This window comes from Myotis nattereri (assembly GCF_964212035.1).
Source record: "Myotis nattereri genome assembly, chromosome: 1".
Taxonomy (NCBI): domain Eukaryota; kingdom Metazoa; phylum Chordata; class Mammalia; order Chiroptera; family Vespertilionidae; genus Myotis; species Myotis nattereri.
The window spans coordinates 30,651,411-30,669,226 of NC_138075.1; the positions used below are offsets into that span (position 1 = coordinate 30,651,411).

General features: G+C 37.4%; 1 protein-coding gene across 1 annotated transcript in view; it reads right to left on the reverse strand.

Moving 5' to 3' along the window:
* Positions 1-17,816, reverse strand: part of FUT8 (fucosyltransferase 8) — a 230,396-nt gene that overhangs the window by 164,144 nt on the left and 48,436 nt on the right. The window contains exon 3 of the mRNA XM_081088268.1: positions 3,288-3,381. The gene's annotated coding sequence lies outside the window, so the exon portion shown is untranslated. The remainder of the gene's footprint in view (positions 1-3,287; positions 3,382-17,816) is intronic.

A 17,816-nucleotide genomic window follows, 5' to 3' on the forward strand; every position in this document is an offset into this window, starting at 1 on the left:
CAGGACACAAACTCCCTCATTGTTATTGTTATCGTTTTAATTGTTGACTGTTAACTATCCTATGCCCACCTATGTAAAAGAAGCATGTGTCTATCATTTCACTTTTTATCCAATCCCAGAGGTTCCCCTCCCCACTCCCAACTTTGCTTTCTCCCACCTTCCTAATCTGTCACCAATGGATTTCATGTAACCCACTTATATCTCCACCCTTGATAGTAATTTATAAAAACAGATGAAAAGCCACCATTCTCCAGAGCATTATCCCAATATGTTGAGAGTCTGCTTCCTGGAAATTGTCTACAGTTTGGCTCAAATAACTCACAAAAATTCTTTACAGGTTTGAATGTTTTCTTATGCTAACATCTGACACACCTATGAAGATTTGTTGAGTTTTCAGTTTGTTCAGTTTCCTATCTGTTGTTAGAACAAAGTGATAACTTCTAAAAGCTCTTTACATGCTGAACTGAAAACCACACACACACAAAAATTCTCCATTTTCAATCTTTACCTTCACATTTACTGACAAAGTGATAACACTCTTATGAGATTAAGGAGAGGGGAAAAATGCAAATCTCAATTTGTCTCAATGGCATACAAATTGCCTAAAATATGATTAATCATAGTGTTTACCTTTTTATAAAGCTAAAATGCAAATTATTAATCAATACACTTCATTCTTTCTTTCTGAATCAATTAAAACATATGGACAACCAAATTTTGTAGAAATCATTATTATAAATTAAAATATTTCCTAAATAAACACCTAAATATTAAGTTTCCATTAAGAACTTTAAAAAAATTTATCAGTATGTACTGCAATTCACTGATTACCCTCACTGCTCAATTAATATGCAGAAAAATAAAGTCTGTCTCTTTTCTTTTTTTTAATATATTTTATTGGTTTTTCAGAGAGAGGAAGGGAGAGGGACAGAGAGTTAGAAACATCTATCAGCTGCCTCCTGCACACCTCCTACTGGGGATGTACCCACAACCAAGGTACATGCCCTTCACCGGAATCGAACTTGGGACCTTTTGGTCCACAGGCTGACGCTCTATCCACTGAGCCAAACCAGTTAGGGCAAAGCCTGTTTCTTAAGTCCTAAAATCCTATATAATAAAAGGCTAATATGCAAATCAACTGAAAGGTGGAACGACCAGTCACTCACTATGACGCACACTGACCACCAGGGGGCAGACGCTCAACGCAGGAGCTGCCCCCTGGTGATAAGTGCGCTCCCACAGGGGGGTGCGCCGCTAAGCCAGAATCTGGGCTCACGGCTGGCGAGAGCAGCAGCAGTGGTGGGAGCCTCTCCTGCCTCTGCAGCAGTCGGACATCCCCCTGAGGGCTCCCAGACTGCAAGAGGGTGTAGGCCAGGCTGAAGGGATCAACCCCCGCCCCCAAGTGCAAGAATTTCATGCACCAGGCCTCTAGTAGCATTATAATCCCTTTTAAACAATTTAAATTTTGAGATTCTTCCTCTGGAGGAAAATCAGTAGAAAGAGAAAATCTGTATGTGAAATTTGACATTTGGGTTCCAAATTCCCAACATTTGCTATCATTATGGAATAAACCTATGTCAAATTTAATATCCTTAGGAAATTTTCATCCACTGTAGAGCACTATCTGTTCTTTTAGCAAAAATACAGCTAAAATTTTTTGCAATATCACACTGTAAAACAGATGATTACTTTTAAAAAATGTTATTTTAATCCTATCAGAGAATATGTTTAATCCTATCAGAGAATACTGATTTTAGAGAGAGAGGAAGAGAGAGAGAGAGAAACACCGATCAGTGCCTCCCAAACACACCACAAACAGGATCAAACCCACAACCTAGATATATGACCAGAAATTGAACCCCCAATCTTTTTGGTGCATGGGATGGCACTCCAACCAATTGAGCCACCAGCCAGGGCCAACTCACTGCTTTTTATATTACTGACTTAAATTTTATTCAACTGAGTTTTAACTTACTTAACCAAAAGCATGCTGATTAAATAAGATGAACACATCTAATTCACCTTAAGGAATTTAAAGTATGTTGCAAAATATGCCTTCAAACATTACAAAAATGTGAAAATGGCCAAACCCAAAGGAACTAATATTAGCATTAATTTACTTTACACATTTGCAAATTTTATTTTATTATTTCCACATCTATAATGCATTAGGTACAATAGACATTTCTGAGCCCTTTATACAGTGAACAGATGGTAAACCATTACAAAATTAGGAGCTAGGGTAACATCCTAAGGAATTATTAATAATAATTAATAATTCTTGCTCTTCAGCCAGAGGATAGCTACAGACTTGGACAATTTTCCCTACAAAGATAATGAGGAATTAGAGTGAGATACCTGGGAGATGATTTGGGAATGGTCACAAAAAGAAGTGGGAAAAGTGTCCAGTGTCCATAGTAACAAGTGAAAGATTATATTAAAGCTCTTATAAAAAAAAGATTAATCTGGCCGAAACCGGTTTGGCTCAGTGGATAGAGCGTCGGCCTGCGGACTGAAGGGTTCCGGGTTCGATTCCGGTCAGGGGCATGTACCTGGGTTGCGGGCACATCCCCAGTAGGGGATGTGCAGGAGGCAGCTGATCGATGTTTCTCTCTCATCGATGTTTCTGACTCTCTATCTCTCTCCCTTCCTCTCTGTAAAAACTCAATGAAATATATTTAAAAAAAAAAAAAAGAAAAGAAAAAAAAGATTAATCTGCCCAAAAAACAGTTGTCAAATAAGGAAGATGGATGCTGTGAAAGACAGAAAAGAATGCTATAAAAGAAAAGTTCCACTCTTAATCTGCTAAATATAAAATATATTCTTAAAACCCCAAAACAAAATCAATAAGTAAAACTAGGACTTAGTACTTGGCATAGTTTCTAGCTAAAGTAATAACCAACAAAATGAATCCAATTATGTCAGTTCACAAGAGATAAAGAAAAAACATCAAAACCAAAAACCAAAAAAGACTTAATGTCAGTGGTTACATGTGCAAAAACAAACTATTCAGGTGAAAATGGCTATGTAAAAGAGACAAGGGAGCCTAGCAAATAGATCACAGAATGTAGTCCTGCTCCAAAAAAAGTCATAATGTTTAGAAAGTCAGTGTACCATTTCCAGAGCTGAAATAATGCAGTCTCAGTGGAATCTTTTGAGAAAGTGATAGAGCATTAATAAACAATACCGTGGTTTCTAAAGAGAAAAGGGATTCCTAACTTTTAAAAAGAGAACATTTTGATTTATTAACAAAGTTATTTCAATATTAACTGTGAAAAATGGCTTACCTTTCTTCTCCTAGAACATAAGATGCTGACAAAACCACATGATATTTCCAAAGAAAGATATTATTGCTTGAATCTGGGTCACTGAAATAATCAACTGTTCAAAATGAGACAAAAGAAAAGGGTAATATTAATTATTTACACTTATGTATTTTCTTTGTTGTTAACATGAAACATCTATTAATAAAAGCCTAAGCAACCGTTACAGCAGAACGACTGGAACGACCGGTCGCTATGATGCACACTGACCACCAGGGGCAGACGCTCAACACAGTGCACTCCCACAGGGGGAGTGGCCGCTCAGCCAGAAGCTGGGCTCACGGCTGGCAAGTGCCTCTCCTGCCTCCACAGCAGCACTAAGGAGCAGTGAGCCTAGCGGTAAGGAGCCGGCTGCTAAGGAGCAACTAGCCGAGCAATAAGGAGTGAGCAGGTGGGAGATAAGGAGCGAGGGATACCAGATTGCAAGAGGGATGTCTCCCGAGGGGTCCCGGACTGCGAGAGGGCGCAGGCCGGGCTGAAGGACACCCCCCCCCAATGCACAAATGTTGTGCACCGGGCCTCTAGTACTATGGATCTCATATAAAACCTGATAAGGCCATTCCCTGGAGAGTTCAAACCTGGGGACAGGTTTGTCCCCAGGTTTGAACTCTCCAGGAATAACTCCTTTGAAACAAAGACAGGACAAATAATTAACTCTATTTAAAAAATTCTTGATCACTCAATTTCAACAGGTTATTTCAACAAGTTATTTTTAATTTTAAAAGTTTTCTTTAATATTTACCATTACTACCCCACTTACATTTTTTTCCCTAAATAGGAATATGAACCAGGTAATACAAAAAGACCCCACTGTACATTTTTTTTAAAAAAAAGGGTGGGGACAGGATACAGGACAGGAATATCCCAAACAGCTTCAAGGACAAAAAGCATGTTCCATACCAGATCATATTTACAGTTCCTCATCTAGAATTCAACTAACATATAACTGCAGCAATCAGCCAAGCTTAGCAAATTAAAATAACAGTAATTTTGACAGATTACCTTCTATAAATATTCAAATATGGACATTTATGTGCATGCAAGGGTCTCTGTATGCCAATCAAAATGCTTTGTTTAGGAACCTAAAATTGAGCTTTCTTTTTCACCCTTCTTTTCTTAGGAGTCCCCTGAATCCTTAACTTTCATTTTAACTCTTTCACCTCAGCTGACAAAGAGACCAATCATTGCTCTACTTATAGACTGAATTATTATCCATTGCCTGAATTAAAATTTTAAGAATAACAGTCATATAAAGCACCAATAGACAAAAAGAAAAGTGCCTAGAACCTTTGAAAATCTATCTGTAAACACAAAAGGAAAGACCCAGTAGCAGTGGAGAGAGGGGGCAGAGACAAGATCTTAGGGATGGCAACTGAAAAAGAGATTAACTTTTTATTCATGGAATCAGATATGCCTTGGTATAGTAAAATCCAAATGCAAAGAAAAATTAACAACTTCATAAATTTGAGCTACATTCAAAGTCCCACTAAGATAGACTACAATATATTTGTCTCAAGACAAGACGCTACATTTTGAAAACAAGTTTAAGTATATGAAAGTGTCAAAGAAGGGAAATAACAATTACAGTTTAAACTTCATGGGTTTAAATTTCATGGGTCTATTTATATGCAGAATTTATTTAATAAATACTATAAATGTATATTCTCTTCCTTACGATTTTAATAACATTTTCTTTTCTCAAGATTACTTTATTGTAAGAATAAAATATATAATACATATAATGTATAAAATATGTGTTAATTAACTGGTTATGCTGTCAATAAGGTTTCCAGTCAATAGTAGCTAAAGTTTTGGGGAGTAAAAAGTTATAAGCAGATTTCTGATTGCATGGGGGTTAGGTACTCCAAACACCTACACTGTTCAAGGGTCAACTATAGAATGAAATTCAAACCAAATGCAATTTCTGAAATCCACAGATAGCCCTTTTAATCAAGGCAAGATATCTGATGCATGGATTTGCTCATTGTCCTTCTATCCTATCTCATATTAGTCAGTTTCCCTAAAACATATACACAATTACTGCCACTCTGTATCTAGGACAGCATCATAATTACATAAGAAAAGTCAGCTTATTCAGAGGCATATGCTGGACTGTTCCCACCTGGAAAGAAACAATTATTAATACCTCTACTGAGATTGCTCAAAATATTTCTAGAAAGTTAGGCAGACTTGCAAGAAACTTACTTTATGATCACTCACCAACCAACCACCCAAACCCAGGTCCAACAGTGATTCCAAGCCAGACCAGTGGTTCTCAAAGCAGGAAAGGGAGAAGAAAAGTCTGGTCTAGAGACCAATAGCTTCAGACTTCCCTGAGAGCTTGTTAAAAATGCAGAATCTCTGGCCTTATCCTAAGACATATTTAATCAGAATCTGCATTTTAACAAGATCCCCAAATAACTCATATACATATTAAAATTTGAGAAGCTCTTCAGGAAGAAAAATATTAGAATGAGAGAGAAGGTATAATATTCTGTTCAAAAAATGGTTCCCACTGCAGGCCCATGTTTGGCCAATACGCAACCAATCTTTAACCTCTGGATTATAGCATCATTATTCCTGCCACAATTTTTTCTTTGTTTTTTTTAAAATAAGGTATCTTGAAAAACAGAAACTCCTCGAGACCCAAAGAAATGAGTATCTAATGATTAAATGTCAGGTCCTAAGAAATACTGACAGTTACCTTAGAACAAGTGGTTCTGTCTCATGCTCCCAGATCACATTAACTAAACAAGTTAATTTTAAAATAATAATAATTCCTCTCATTCCAAATGCTAGACACTAAGAGCATGTGGGATCCCAGTGGCTGAGAAAGAGACCAAAAAAAAAAAAAAAAAAAGCCTATGCCATCTTGTAAGCAGAGAGGAGAAGGCTGTATGTGCTGGTTATTCGACTACTGTCTCTCAGCTCCAAATTCACCATAATACTCAGCTCAGTAATGCTAAAAATAGAAGTCTAGAAACCATTTTTCTCTTTTGCCAACTAGCTTTCTCATGCTACCAATAAGGGCACTAGAAGGAGAAACTTGCTTTTCCCAGTCAGTATAGCTATAGGATAGGCCCTCAATCCCAGCGACAGCCACCAGTGTTTTCTGACACTCACAGAAGTAACAGCTACATCCAGGCAGTAACCTCCTCCAGAGGCTTTGAGCTCCAAATCTACTCCAAGCTCTTCTTTGATCCCCCAGCCCTACGGGTGGTTGCTGCTTTCTATAATTGTTGTCTGTGTTACTCCAGTGTTCCTCTTTTGCTTTTTCAACCCTCCAATACCTATAAAACCCATTGTCTATCCTAAATTTTGTTAGTATATCTAGCGTGGATTGTTTCCTTATCCAGAGTCTTACTGATACATCATGGCTAGATGGAATAAAATTCAGCATGAACTTGATCACTCTGGAACATTATTTTTCCAAAACATGACAGTCCATGATAGATGCAAGATGGGAAATAGATGCAAGAAGTACAGTTGGGGAAGAAGGAATAGGGAACACAACCTAAGAAGTAATATATTCAAACAAATACCATGGTAAAAAACATATTTTAGCCCCCAAAACAAAGAAAGGGCCAATAAAAAGTCTGAAACAAATTTTCCCCCTAAGCAATACAAATCAGAGTTTGAAAGGTAGAAGGAACTTTATTCTTCTGCCTCTGTCATTGTTCAATTTTGTTAAAGCAGTTTTATACTGAGTTGGAATTACTTTCAGGACAGTACTGAGAAATTAGGGAAAATCCAAAGATCTCAAATATGATGACAGCAATAGGAAATAGGATCTATGAAGAAAGGTTCAAGGACTCATACTTTTTAGCCCAGTCTAGTGAAAAGAAAACTTCAAGGCAACAAAATAACGGCCAACCAGTTTAAAAGATCTGACCAGCTAGGCTTCATCATTCCTACAAGTGTTTAAAATGATTGAAGGTAAAGTAAATAAAGATATAAAATGGAGCTTCTTAGCTTACTGACTCTCCTTCAAAGCAGAGCTCTTCATGCTGTTTACACATAAGAATGACCTAGAATATTTTTTACAAAAATAACGATGATGATGATGGTGATGCCCAGAATATTAATGCCAGAGATCTGATTTAACTGGTCTCAGAGTGTAGGCATAACTTAAAAACAGAAACAAAAAATATCTAAGTGTTTATAATGTACTGACAGAAGGGCTAATAGCCACTTAATGGGACATTCATAACTTTACTACTCAAGGTATGGTAAGGACTAGCTACATCCAGATTTCCTAAAAAGCTTGTTAGAAGGCAGCATCTCAGGCCTATTCCAAAAACGCTGCGTAAGAATCTACACATTAATAAAATCCCCAAGTAATCTGCATGCACATTAAAATTTAAAAACACTGTTGTATTACAATTTGAAAAGGCTGTGTGTGTGTGTGTGTGTGTGTGTGTGTGTGTGTGTGTGAGAGAGAGAGAGAGAGAGAGAGAGAGGAGTACAAACTCCAGTCTAAAAATAACTGGCTAAATAGAAATTTTTCTGAAGTTACAATTATTAAATTTTTATACTTTTAGAGTCTATTAAAGTTTACTAAAAATACTATTTTAGTGAACAAATAAACCAATATTTAATAATAACTATTATTTATTCAGTATGTAGTATTTGTAAGCATTGGGCTCTACAAAAATATTTAAACCTCAACAGATGTCTGTAAAGTAGATAATTTTATAATCCCTCTTTTACAGATAAGGAAACTGAGGCAAGAGTTATATTAAAAAAATAATTTGCTCTAGATCACATAACTATTAAGTGGCAAAGTTAAGAACTGAACCTACATAGTCTTGTTTAAGAGCTTATACTCTTGGTTGGGTGGATGTGAACAAAGGGGTGTAGGAGAAAATGGGGACATTTGTAATAGTCAACAATAAAAATAAAGTTAAAAAAAAGAGTGTATACTCTTAATCACAAAATAATACTATCAATACCATCCCAAAACATTCTGAAATCATACAGGAAGGAGGCATAATTACTGGTAATAAAAATTCTGTAAGAGTAAAGAAAAAAAAATCAGTGTGTTTTCTTCTGGTTAAAAAAAACCCAAAACCAACAGAGTTCTAAAAGTGATGTAATTACATCAACACTGTTATGGATCTGCGGCCCACACTTAAAACAGAGAGGAACATGATCAAGAAGATAGTAACCCAGAAGGTTACTTATAACATGAACAATGTCAATATTTTGGGATATGTATGGAACATACCAATAATGTTATATGAGACTCCCCTATGGAAAAAAAAAATTTTAGTAATAATCACCCTGCTATCTACATTTGGAAATAATTGAAATGTCATGTTAGGAGATAGTCTCCTCAATGCCTCCTTAATTCACCCCTACCGTAACTGCTCATACTACATCTTCCACCCCCACAGAAAATTAAAGTACATAGGCTATGATTATTTTTCACAATAAAACAGGCATGATATAAATTTAGTCTGTTTCTTCTCCTCTTCTGTATCCCACTATTCCTAACTTTGAAAAAAGTCCAATCTGCTTCTGTCATTATTGAAACAAAAACTCCAGTCCCAGTAAGACCCAAATATTACTTCTGAAAATCATTGAAACAACTTTGATTTTAAAATGACTTTAGAGAGAGAAATGGAGAGAGAGAAACATTGATGTGAGAGAGAAACATAGATTGGTTGCCTCCCACATGCGCCCCAATCTGGGATTGCACCTGCCACCTTTTGGGGTACTGAACAAATCCAATCAACTGAGTCACACCAGCCAGAACTTGAAGACACCTTTTATTCTATTTTTTTAAAATATATTTTATTGATTTTTTACAGAGAGGAAGGGAGAGAGAGAGAGAGTTAGAAACATCGACGAGAGAGAAACATCGATCAGCTGCCTCCTGCACATCTCCCACAGGGGATGTGCCCACAACCCAGATACATGCCCTTGACCTGAATCGAACCTGGGACCTTTCAGTCCGCAGGCCGACGCTCTATCCACTGAGACAAACCGGTTTCGGCTGAAGACATCTTTTTTTTTTTTTAAATATATTTTATTGATTTTTTTTTATTATTGCTTAAAGTAATACAAAGGGTATTACATATGTGTCCATTTTTCCCCCCCACCCCGCCCTAGACAGTCCCCTAGCCTCCCCTATCCCCCAGTGTCTTGTGTCCATTGGTTATGCTTATATGCATGCATACAAGTCCTTTGGTTGATCTCTTACCCCCCTACCTCCTGTCCCCCAACCCTCCCCGGCCTTCCCGCTGCAGTCTTTTAAAGGAGAAGTCAGACAGAGGCTGTCAGTAAAAGACGTACTAGAAAGTTTTAATAATATATGTGAATTCTAAATAACACAATAGAATAGCCAAAATTCCCAGAGATAAACAATATTATTGTATTGGCAAATGGAATGAGTTTAAAATATGCAAAAGTATATCCTATGAGTATTTAAAGCAGAGCAACAATTTCTAAGATGTTTTAGCTTCATTTAGTCCAAGCATGCTCCTTAAAAAAGTGTATAATACCCTTTCATTAACAATGACAAAACCCTGGTGACCTAGTTTTTGAGCATGAAAAGAACTACAGATATTAAAAATAGAGTTATTAAAGTGAATGCTGGAGTTATTAAAGTGAATGCTGGAGACAAAAAGATTTGGGGGCTAAAAGTACCAATGCAAAGATTCACTAAAGCCCAGCTAGTATGGCTCAAGTGGTTGAGCGTTGACCTATAAACCAGGAGGTCATGGCACATGCCCAGGTTGCAGGCTCAATCCCCAGTGTGGGACGTGCAGGTGGCAACCAATCAATGATTCTCTCTCATCATTGACTTTTATATCTCTCTCTTTCCCTTCCTCTCTGAAATCAATAAAAATACACTTAAAAAAAAAAAAAAGACTCACTAAAATGTAAGTCTCCTGAACATCTAATTTAAAATTATGACTTGAAGCAACTCATTGGTCACTTTGGATGAAGTTTTATGTGAATACTTTAAGCTGAGGTCCATATGAAGAAGGACTACAGAGATATAACTTGATTTCCTAAAAAGTAGAGTCAAACTTTCCAGGAAGCAAACAAAGACAAAACCCAAAAGAAAAGTGTTCTTAGGAGGTAAAGCAACTGTCAAAAAAAACACAGAAGCTGAGCATTTCTGACATTACTCTTTCATTAACTAGTATGACTAACAAAATGACTCACAACAAAATTTCTTATAAATTTCCATCAGGTTTTAATTATCCATATTAGTTATGTAATATGTAAATTATTTGTACTTATCTTTTTCTTATCGTTAGTACCTGAAAATCACTCTTTTCACCTCTCACCTAGCTTCCTAATGGTTTGTCCTCAATCTGCCTTCCTTTCCAACCATATTAAAAAAGACATTATTTGAATAATAAAATAAAATATATTTATAAAAATAAAAATATACCTCAAGTGATATTTACTAAATACTGGTTGAATGCATAAATACCACCACCCCTACTACCGTCATAACATAGAAAAATCATTCATTATACACTGAGTGGCCAGATTATTATGACCACCTGACATTTGTAGGCAAATTAGCTATAATTTCCCACTGACGTTGCTAGAGGGCCAGACCATTATAAATAGGGAAGCAGGTTGTTTACCACGACAGTAGAAGTGATTTTTTTCTGAATATATGGGTAAACAACACGATACTGTATATACTGTGTGTGTGTGTGTGTGTGTGTATATATATATATGTGTGTGTGTGTGTGTGTGTGTGTATATATATCCCACGTTCAAAGGCTGTTAAATCGCGTTGTTTTAAGAAAAAAAAAATCACTTCTACTGTCGTGGTAAACAACCTGCTTCCCTATTTATAATGGTGGTCTGGCCCTCTAGTAACTTCAGCACGAAATTATAGCTATTTTGCCTACAAACGTCAGGTGGTCATAATATTCTGGCCACTCAGTGTATATATCATGTGTAAAAATTTAAATGGAAAATATTTACCACCTCCATCACGAATAAAATAGAAAACTTTATTATATCAAAGAAAAATAACTATTTAAAAATCACTAGAATCATTTCTTCATCATAAGAAAGAATAAATTAAAAAGATGATTCATCCCCAGACGGTCTTGCTCAGTTGTTAAATATCAACCCATGAACCAGGTGGTCACAGTTTGATTTTGGTCAGGGCACATGCCTAGGTTGTTGGCTCAATCCCCAGCAGGGGCAGTGCAGGAGACAACCAATCAATGATTCTCTCTCATCATTGTTTCTATCTCTCTCTCCCTCTCCCTTCCTCTCTCTGAAATCAATAAAAACATATTTTAAAAATTCTAAGACGTTAACACTGTAAAATTCTGTTTAGAATCCAAGTTATGTTATTATAGCCCCTAATGAATATTCAACATAACTAGCATCTGCAAAAGAAATGGTAATTAACTGGGACAGGGAGATTAGCCACAAAACTTGCTCTTAGCCACAATTCTCCATAATCCTTAAATCCAACCTTTGATTAATGAACTGAAAACCAGACCTTATAATAACATCCACATCCCTGGATCATAAAGCTACAGGAAAGGGGAGTGAGGAGAGTACTAACATGAATGCACAAACTTCTGATAAAAGAACTTGCTCCAAAAATTAAGAGACTTACCAAATTTGTTTTTAGACAAAAGTTAATAGCATTTTCTAATAGGCAATTTCCTATTGGAGTAAAATGTGAAGAAATGTTTTTTTTTAAAAGAGATGAAAGGTTTTGCAAATAATTCCAGTGAACTTGTCAACATTAGCTCAAATTTAGATTGAAAAACTATTATCCCTAAAATTAGTTTTAGCAGATGCCTCAGCCTTGATAAAAATCGCTAAATTGTGTTTGGAATATACCTCTATCTATAAAATTTAAGACAGAAACAAGCTGATAAAAATCATTTAACTGTATAGTAGGAGAATTAAAAGGTTCTGGGAACTTTAACAAAGAGTCACATACTATAATCATCAAATCTGCATAAAGTTAAAACACATGGCAATCCAGTTTCAGGCATTCTGAGCTTATCAAAACTTTTACAACTAAATTTGGGTTATTTGGGGTGAGGGAAAGAGATCCGAAAGAGGAGTGAAGCAACTTTAAAAACCACTATTTTGACTAAATCTGCAGCTGTAATTACAGCTGTTCTGAAGCTTTTCTTAGAACTGTCCAAATATATTTTTTAAATCATAATAACCAAAAGTGGCTTTAATAAACTGAAGAACTTGATAGAATGACTTTTTTATAGTTAAAAGCTATTTTTAGCTATATAATTAATTAATATTATATTGTTTTTGCTCTGCAACTAATAGATCAGAATTGTCATATAAATGCAAAAAGCATTCTCAGCTTTCTTGGGTTTTGGAGTTCTTAATTTTCTAACACTAAAAATGTACATTAGAAAGCACACTGCATTTCTTTGCGTTGGCATTTTTTGCAGAAGTTCACATCTGTGGACGAAAGAGGCCACTTGCTAACCTCAGAAGCTCAGGGAAGGCCTACATGACAGTATTACAAACTCAAAGACCTAAAGTAACCACAAAGGATGGTCTGAAATTTAAACTTTAACTAAAAGCAGTTATGGTGGACAGTCACGTCCTAGGTAGGTATCTTCCCTGGCAAGGTCAAACTTTACCTTAACTTTGCCTATTGTCTTTTTGCATCTAAGATAACATACCTGTGGAATGTCAGTGCAACTCTCCCTGCACCACCATCAGCCCCCCGCCCCGCCCCCCCCCTAACTCCTGAGACACAACCAAATGCACCTGGGCACCAGGACAGAGACCATAAATTACTTCATTGTTATCATGTCAATTGTTGACTGTTAACTATCCTATATCCACCTGAGTAAAAGAAGTATGTGTCTATCATTTTATTTTCTATCCAGTCCCAGAGGTTTCCCCACTTTGTTTTCTCCCACCTCCCTAATCTATCACCAATGAATTTCATGTAACCCACTTATGTCTCCTCTTTTGAATGTAATGTATAAAACAAGGTGAAAAACTGCCATTCTCCAGAGCATTATTTCAATACATTGAGATTCTGCTTCCTGGCAATTGCCAACAGTTTGGCTCAAATAAACTCACAATAATTCTTTACAGGTTTGAATGTTTTTACGTTAACACATTTTACACTGATGTTTCTATCTCTCTCCCTCTCCCTTCCTCTCTGAAATCAATAAAAATATATATTTTTTAAAAGTGTGTGTGCCACATCCTGCGTGGTTCAGGGTTCAGGATCTGGAGAAGGGGCCACACACAAATGGAAGAGACGAACAAGAAATAATAATTTGGAAATATTGGGGGCCAGGCGGGAAAGCCCAATGCAAGAGAAAGGACTTCCACTGGTGCTCAGGCCTTACCAACCTTTTATTCAATTTTGGATACACATCTAGCTCTTAGGCAGGTAATTGCGGTAACAGACTATCTTAAATGTCAGTAAATATTAGAAAGATTTACTCTGAGACTATTTGGTCAGGAAATAGCTTGAGCCCCCATTGTCTGGACTAAACAATCAGTGCATAGCTCTGGCCCTTGCCAGGGGCTCAAGGTTCACCAGCATTCCGGGATTCTTGTTTACACTTCTCTGATAGTGAAGACAATGGTGGCTTGCCACAAAAAGTGCCATACATAAAACACAGTAAGTGAAATGAAAAAAATCAACAGAGGAAAAATACAACAGCAGACTAAATCAAGCAGAATAAAGGACAGCAGAATTCATCCAATCAAAGAAGAAAAAAAAAAGAGTGACAATAGATTAAGGGAATTATGGGGACCATCAAGTTCGCCAATATACACATAGTGATTCCAGAAAGAGAAGAGAAAGAGAAAGAGGCAGAAAGCTTAGTCCAAAAAAAATAATGCCTGAAAACTTCTCTAACCTGGGGGAAAAAACAGATACCCAGGAATCCTACAGAGTTTCAAATAAAAGGAATCTAAACCAAGACGTATTATAATTAAATTTTCAAAAGTTATAGACAAGGAGTAAATCTTAAAAACAGCAAGAAAATACATCTATATGTATAAAACCCTAATATGTAAGTAGACTAAACCGCAGAACAACCAAAAAACCAGAACAACAAAACAACTGGTTGCTATGACACGTGCTGACCACCGGGGGGATGGGGGATGGAGTGGGGAGGCGCAGACCATGCACGCTTCGGCAGCAGGTGGCAGAGCACAGAACATGGCGGGCATCAGCCACGGCGGGATGGTAGAGCAGGTGAGTGGGGGCGCCAGACCAAGGCAGGGCGCCAGTCGCAGTCATCAGGGCAAGCCTCTGGTGATTACTGAAAATTCTTTGCTCCTGTGCGCCATGGTCCCACCAGGTGCCCGCACCTTCTGCCAGCACCAGCCCCGCTCACACCCACAGTCAGCCCCGGAGTCACCGCTCACACCCACTGCCAGCGCCTGGTGCCAGTCCCAATCACTTGGCGCCCAGTGCCAGTCCCAATTGCTTGGTGCCGTCAGCAGTCAGCAGGTGCAAGTGGCAGCTGCCAGCTCCAATCATCCTGAGGGCTTCTCCACCTCCCCCTGCTCCTGAGGAGCAATTGGGGCAGCGGCCGCCGCTCGCACCCACTGACAGTGCCGGCCCCACTCACACCCGCTGCTGACACTGGCCCCAATCGCTCCACGCTACCAGTGGATGCGAGCAGGGCCGGCACTGTCAGCGTGTGGGAGCGGCAGTGGTGGGAGTGGGACTGCCAGCAGACAGGGTACAGGGGCCCCCAGCAGGAGGGGCCGGGTGGGAGCACAGAGAATGGGCCAAGACCCATTCCTGTGCCCACCACAGTCTCACAGCCCACAGTTCCTTTCAAGGGGAATATATTCATGTACTGGGCCCCTGGTGTTATTATAAAGAGGAAATAAGATTATCAACAGTTTTAATAAAATCTAAAAATTTTTTGCAGGACAAAAGATACTGACATGATATATTCAAAGTGCTGAAAGAAACAAAACTGCCAATCAAGAATACATTCTTCTGTCAAAGTTGTCCTTCAAAATTAGAGATAGTGTTTTCCAGGCCAATAAAAACTACAAAATTTCATCAACACTAGATCAGCCTTACAAGAAATGTTAAGACTTCTTCAAGCGTCAACAAAAAAATGCTAATTAGTAACATATTAAAATATAAATCTCACTGGTAAAAATAAATACATAATTACATTCAGATTAATCTAATTTGTAATGGAGTGGATAAATCACATCAATCTAATATGAAAGCTAAAAGACAAAAGTGGTAAAAATAGATATAAATTATGACATCAAAATCATAAAATGTTCAGGGACAGAATAAAAATATAGAACTGTAGCATGCATTCGAGAATAACTTGTTAACTTAAAATAGACTTACAAATATAAAATGTTTATATACGCCTCAAAGTAACCACAAGCAGAAACCTATAATCGATACACAGAAACTGAAGAGAAAGTAATCTAAGCATACCAACACAGAAAAATCATCAAATCACAAAGGAAGGCACAAAGAAGAAAAAAGAAATTACAAAACAGCCAGAAAACAAATATCAGAATGGCCAAAGTAAGTCCATAGGTATCAATAATTATATCAGATGTAGTTGGATTAAATTCTCCAATCAAAACAAAGACTGGTTGAGTAGGTTAAAAATTTTAAAAAAAGCAATGCCCCCTTCAGTTTAAATTTTTTCAGGATTTTTCAGATATGTTTAAATAATGGTGTGGTAATCATTCTTGATGCAAATAAAAGTCATCATTTCTGTAAAATATTAAAAAAAAACAATGCTCAACTATATTCTGTCTACAAGAGATATACTTTAGCTTTAAGGACACACACAGATTGAAAATAAAAAAATATAAAAAGACATTCCATGCAAATGAATATCAAAAGAAAGCAGGGGGCCCTGGATGATGTAGCTCAGTTAGTTGGAGCATCATTCCCATACACCTAAAGGTGGTCGGTTCAATTCCTGGTCAGGGCACATGCCTAGGTTGCAGATTTGATCACAGGTCCCTGATCAGAGCATGTACAGGAGACAACCAATCAATGTTTTTCTCTCACATCGATGTTTCTCTCTCTATCTCTTCCTTCCTCTCTCTAAAATCAATGAAAAACATATCCTCAGGTAAGGGGAAAGAAAGAACAAAAGGGAAAGAAGGAAGGAGGGAAGAAGGGAAGGAAGGAGGGAAAGAAGGAGGGAAGGAGGGAGGGAGGAAGGGAGGGAAGGAAGGAAGAGAGGGAGGGAGGGAGGGAGAAAGGGAGGGAAGGAGGAAGGGCAAGCAAGCAAGTGGGTAGCTACAGTTACATCAGACAAAATAAAGTTCAAATGTAAGACTAATAAAAGAAAGTTATTATATAAAGATAAGGATAACTCAATCTAATGAGTTATACTTTGTAAATATACATCCACCCAACATAGAAGCACCTAAATATGTAAAGCAAATAATAAGAGATTTCATAACAAATAAAACAACATAACTGTAATTGCAGGGGACTTCAATACCTCACTTTAACAATGGATAAATTATTCACATTCTCCTCAAGCACATGTGGAACATTCTCCAGAATATATCATACATTAGGCCACAAGACAATTCTTTTTTAAAAGAATATTTTTTAATTGATTCAGAGAGGAAGGGAGAGAAAGAGAGAGATAGAAACATCAATGATGGGAGAAACTGGGGATCGAGCCCACAATCCAGGCATGTGCCTGACGGGGAATCAAACCATGACCTCCTTGTTCATGGGACAATGCTCAACCACTGTGCCACACCAACCACGCAAAAACAGTTCTTAATAAATTTAAGAAACTTGAAATCATTATTGGTGTATAAAAAAGGCATAGATCGCCCTAGCTCAGTGATGGCAAACCTATGACATGCATGTCAGAGGTAACACACGAACTCATTTTTTGGGTTGATTTTTCTTTGTTAAATGGCACTTAAATATATAAAATAAATATCAAAAATATGTCTTTGTTTTACTATGGTTGCAAATATCAAAAAATTTCTATATGTGAAACGGCACCAGAGTTAAGTTAGGGTTTTTCAAAATGCTGACACACCAAGCTCAAAAGGTTCGCCATCACTGCCCTAGCCAGTTTGGTACAGTGGACAGAGCATCGGACTGTGGACTGAAGGGTCCCAGGTTCGATTCCGGTCAAGGGCATATGCCCAGGTTGCAGGCTCAATCCCCAGTAGGGGGCATGCAGGAGGCAGCCAATAAATGACTCTCTCTCATCATTGATGTTTCTATCTCGTTCTACCTCTCTCTTCCTCTCTGAAATCAATAAAAATATTTTTTTTTAAGCCATAGATTTCTGGGTGTTAATTTTGTATCCTGCTACATTGCCGAATTCATTTATTAAGTCTAGTAGTTTTTTGATGGAGTCTTTAGGGTTTTCTATGTACAATATTATGTCATCTGTGAATAATGACAGTTTTACTTCCTTTCCAATTTGGATGCCTTTTATTTCTTCTTGTCTGATCACTATGGCTAGCATTTCCAGTACTATGTCAAACAGAAGTGGTGAAAGT